This window comes from Macadamia integrifolia, unplaced genomic scaffold, assembly GCF_013358625.1.
Source record: "Macadamia integrifolia cultivar HAES 741 unplaced genomic scaffold, SCU_Mint_v3 scaffold3130, whole genome shotgun sequence".
In the NCBI taxonomy this organism is placed as follows: Eukaryota; Viridiplantae; Streptophyta; class Magnoliopsida; order Proteales; family Proteaceae; genus Macadamia; species Macadamia integrifolia.
The window spans coordinates 24,080-29,863 of NW_024869230.1; positions in this window are offsets into that span (position 1 = coordinate 24,080).

A 5,784-nucleotide genomic window follows, 5' to 3' on the forward strand; every position below is an offset into this window, starting at 1 on the left:
CACAAACGTCCTTCACCTACACCCGTACAATCATTGCTTCATCTTCATACCGGCATTGAACAAGTCGAGCAGCCCTAGCGGCTCAAACCTTACACCGCCACTGCCAGCCGCCTTCACAGGCGATATCGTATCTCATATCTCATGCTCCAGCACCTTTAGCGTCACCGGCATGGAATCATTGTAAGGCAGCATCACCAGCTGACCGTGACGGTGATGGTTGACCGCACAATCACCGTTCCGATCAGAGTCAATGGCGGCCTCTGCAATGAGGTGAACCGTGACCCATACTATATCCACAGGAGTTGAGTTTCAGGTATAGTGTGATAACGTTTCAGTCTAAAAAACAGTAGAAATGACTTTTCATGTTTTTGGAAACAATTTAAAATGTTTTTTGTTGACTTAATGTCATTAAAAAACTCAATAGTATCATCGGCTTCCCAAAAGGAAGAAGGGACTCGGTTGCTTTTGTTTAGGTTTAAATAGTTGAGAGATTTATCGAGCACAATAATTTTTTTTTTTTTTCCCCTTTCAAATTTGTTTCTAGAAACAACGACTTGTTTCATCAAAGTCGTTTATAGAATTATAAATAGACATAAATTTTGTTTTATGTTTCTAGAAACAGGTGAAACAGAACAACTTTATCAAACGTTTTTTATGTTCTTTCTTCGCTTCTAGGAATAATAAAATGACAGAAACGGCAGAAACGAAACATTGTCAAACAGTACTTTAGATGCTACAACCGTCCCTTTTTAGAGTAACAGTGTTAACTTAGAACACCTTTAAAATCGAAATGACTATTTTAACCTCTCCTTCAACCTCTCAATTAACAAGATGGCAACTCCCATGCTTAATACCACCGGCAAAAGCTATTGGATTTTATTTGATTAAAATATTATTCTTAAGTTTCAAAATAGATTTTCATGTTGGGTCTAGATAGACACCTTTCCTTCTCCATCAAATTGGGTGATACGGTTTATAACTTTTTCTAACCCTCGAGAGGACTCAGGCAAGGATGTCCTCTAAACTCATTCCTTTTTATAATGGTTTGGAACGCCGTTCCAGCCTTCTTAATTGCTACAGAGAATCTAATTTGTTTAAAAGAATCAAAATTGCCCGCTCGGCACTTAAAATCACCCATCTTTTCTTTGCAGATGATACATTCATCTTCTGCAAGGCTACCCATTCGGATTTAACAAACATTAAGGGCATTCTTGAATTATTCTGTGTATCGCCCAATTGTAGAAGGCAGCTCTGCCAGCTTATGGGAATTGATAAAATGATCAATGATTTCAAGTATCTGGGCACCCATATTTTCCATAATAGGAATAAGAATGGGTATGGTCGCTAGAGTAAAAAATAAACTTTCTAATTGGAAATCCAATTTACTCACCTTTGCGGTTGTACTGTTCTAATACAGTCGACTTTAGCCTCTATTCCTTTCTATTTGATGTCCTCCTTCCAGTTTCCAAATTGTATTTGGACCCAATTGGACTCCATTTACGCTCGCTTCTGGAATGGAGACCATCAAGATAGGAGGAAACTTCATCTGATTGGTTGGCAGAAAATTTTTACACCTAAAACCCTTGGAGGGTTAGGTATAAAATCCTCAGAAGTGCAAAATAAATCTCTTATATTGAGGCATGGCTGGAGATTATTGACTGAGCCTGATGCTTAATGGGCTCAGGTTCTTGCTGCAAAATATTTCCCTTCGAGATCAATCTTTCACCCATCGACCAAGAAGAAAAGAGGGTCTTGGCCATGGAACAACATTGCTAGTATTTTGCCAACCCTATCTAGATGGCTACATCAAGTCATTGGGAATGGTCACAACACGGATATTGGGTGGGACCTATGGATACCATCGGTCCGTCGGTCACTAGGTGAGTCCAATATTCCCATTCCAACCCTACTGGAGAACAAAAGGTATGTGACCTCCTAGTCACTGATACCTGGAACACTAATCTGCTTCATTGTTTGCTTCCCTTACACTTTGTTTCATCAGTTATCTCTATTCCAATTGGCACACAACAAAATCACTAGAGATGCACTGTTTCAAAAATAATACTTGTCAACTAAATTGGCTACTAGATTACTAAGTAATGTTACACCTATTGGATTATCTAACAGGTGCCATTGCTTATCTCTTTGTTCACATTGGTGGCGTTTCTTTTGGAAAATCAATATCCACCCAAAATTTAAGACATTCTTCTGGAGAATCTCTATCGGTGGATTGCCGAAAAGAGAAGCGTTGGGGAAATGGTTCCCTACGGAGAGTACTTGTGCCTTGTGCAATACCGAAAAGGAAACCGTTTGTCACACCTTCCTTTCTTGCGACTTTTCAAAGCGCATTTGGGCTGCTAGACCATTAGGACTCTACACCTCTGCTTTCCATGCTCTATCTTTCCAGAAACTCATTTTGTCTTTGTTTAATTCTAATAGTATCCTAAACAGGTCTTGAGTACTTCTTCCCCATTTTTATTACCATATGCTATTTTATTTGGACCCATAGGAATGGCACCATTTTTAGGTAGGATAAACCAAACCCTCACAAAGTTTTGAGTTCTACATTGGAATGGATCAATTGTAAAATCAAATTTTGTGAAAATTGGACCTCCAAGCAGACCCATCAATCATTACAAACCCACAATTTCTCTCAAAGAACCCTTTCTAAATTTAGTGATTCCATGCCAATGCATCCAATAATGGTATGTACAGTGATTACCGACACATTTAAAAGCATTACAGGTTGGGCTGTGGGCTTTTTAGACAAGGGGGAAAGGCAGTTACTAATAACTGACTATTTAATGACAGAAAATCATACTGAAGGATGCGCCAAGGCTCTTCTACTTGGAGCAAAGCATGCACAAAGGAGGGGATGAGTTTTGAAGGAAATCTGGACCAATTCGGAGATGGTCCGAAATCTATCTTTTTTGGACAATTTTTTGTGACCGTTAAGTGTTGGGCCATTATGTGCCATTATTTTTGTCTGTACATAAATCTATGCAATAGACACTATGCACATATGAACTGGACTAAAGACATTTGCTCCATTTTGTATATATAGCTAGGAAGACCATAGATAGCAATGCATCTACTACTACCTGCCTTAATCATCACAATTTATTATAATATATACATATATATATATATATATATATTTTTTCTTCCATAAAAAAGGAAAAAGAAAAAGAAGAGGGGTAGATTTTTCCCCTTGTTTTGTTTTATGTGCATTTTTTTTTTTTTTTTCTACTACTTTTACCCTTTACCCTTTATCCATACTGTCCCACCAATACAGGTTTTTTTTTTTGGTAGAACCCGCCAATACAGGATCGTCCCAGAATTGGGATGGCCCTAAGATGTAAACTTTCAGAGGTGACTAAGCCTTCATTTCAAAAGTCTATATATCATCTTCTAAACCCTAATCTTAACCGTTGATGCGAATATGACATCATCTTCCCATCATTTTATGCAAAAAATCCGTTTATAGATCCCCACATTGAACACATTTTGATTGTGTTCCCCATCAAAACTCATGGTTGATATTCATCTCTTAAAAATTGACGATCAAATTGAAAAGATATCATCCATGAAAATCTAGCCAAAAAGAAGGGAAAAAAACAAAAATAGGCGGAAATTGGTTTTCACCGAAGATTATATATATATATATATATTGCGAATTTACAATCAGCCTGATCGTAGACCACCCTGTGGTCAAGCTGGTCCCCAATCACCCTTAGAGTTTTCTTTGTTTGAGCGACTCGCACGAAAGCCGCTGATCGTAGACCACCCTTTGTTTACACCGTTCGTGATCGTTTCTCCTAATTGAGATGCAAATTAGATTGCACCACCAATTGTACCTACCTACAACAGAACAACAAAATAATAGAAAATGAATACTACTTCAAATTACACCTATTTCCTTAACAAAATAATTCTTCTCATCTTTCATCAAAATAAAAAAGGCATCTTTCGAATTTATCACGGTATTGAGAGTAATCAAAGTGGTTAAATAATGGCAAGTAGAGAAATGAAAAGTGATCTGATTTATGCTAGTTAAGATAAAAAATAAAAAGAAAAAGGAACATACATTGGCTGGCTATATGGAATATGACCAGGTACCTCCATGGAAGAAATGGGCATAGAGATGTGAAGATCTGTTCCATCGTTAATGAGTTTGATCATGGTGATGCAGTGAGGGCTCTCAACATTCTGTGCCTGCTCTTAGACAATTGATATGTATTAGTAAGAAAATCTTAACCTCCATCAATTAGTAAGAGAATCTTAACCAAATACGTATAACTTTCAATGGCATTCCTGCTTCAATGTGGATGTAGCAGTTAACGTTGGGCAGATTAGTGCCTCCATTTTTCTATAACAATTTGAACTGATGAAGAATCCATAACATACAAGGATGAACACTAGTGGATCAACTCAAACAATTATTCATGAAGAATCTAAAAATAAATAAATAAATAAAGAATAAAAAAAGGAGAGGATATTAGAGAGGGTAGGAGATAGTGATGAAGAAGGGGTGAATGCCAAGTAAATGAGATTGGAGAGATTTTGAAAACATGCTTGATCGTCCCCAAGCTTGAATGTTTGTTCGGGTTCCCAAGTACTTGAATTCCTTTTGGTGGGGATGAAATATATACATTCATCCTAGGTGACCGTTGAGGATCTCTGTAGTGATTGTCGTGTCTTTTAAGACTTAGCGTCTCATCTGTAGACGTTTCAAGAGAGGAGTGAATTAGAGAATTTGGAGTGAATGAGAGTCGTGACTTTAAGAGGGGAGTGAATGAGAGAATTTGGTAATTATTTTAGAAGGCGAGAGACTCTTGGTGTTACAAATGGGCAGCAATATGCTAAGTTTGAAATTATGGATAGTGGGGAGGGAGAGAATTTTTCTCCTCCACGTTTAGCAGAGAGAGAGAGAGAGAGAGAGAGAGAGAGAGAGAGAGAGAGAGAGAGAGAGAGAGATAATTATGGATAATGAGAGGATGAGTGAGATTTTTTTTAAATAAAATAATTATGGAGATATTTAAATTGGTAAAATTTGCCCAAAAAATCGTAATTTAAGTAGTAAACGGGGGCATATTATAATTGTAGGGAATGATTATTGATTCCTAATTATGACTCCACGTTTAGGGAAGAGACGGAAAGGGAGAGAGAGATAATTATGGATAGTGGGGAGGGAGAGACTTTTTCTAATGATTCCTTAATTCCTAATTATTACGTATTTTTACTTCCCTCTTTCTCCTCAACGTTTTTCTCCTCCACGTTTAGGGAAGAGAGAGAGAGAGAGAGAGAGAGAGAGAGAGAGAGAGAGAATTATGGATAGTGGGGAGAGAAGTTTTTTCTCCTCCACGTTTAGTGAGAGAGAGAGAGAGATAGATAATTATGGATAATGAGAGGATGAGTGAGAATTCTTGGGGAAGGGAGAATTTTTCTCCTTCACATTTAGGGAAGAAGAGATAATTACAGAGAGATTTAAATATAGAGAGGGGAACATTAGTCGTAATCATATATGGACGAAATAGGGACTTCAACGGCGAAACCTTGGTTTTTTTGCCACGAATTCCTTTACCGATGATTCCTACATTTCACCAACAAAAAGGTTAGGCCGAGTTTTTTGCCGATGAAAATCTCAATTCTTGCCCTGTCAAGGTCCAAACATGTATTTTTCTCTCTAAAAAATTAGCAAAATTATGCTTCAATGGATACAAACATGTTGATATTGCATATCAAATTAAAGAGCAATAAATTAAATCCAATGCAAAAAAAAAT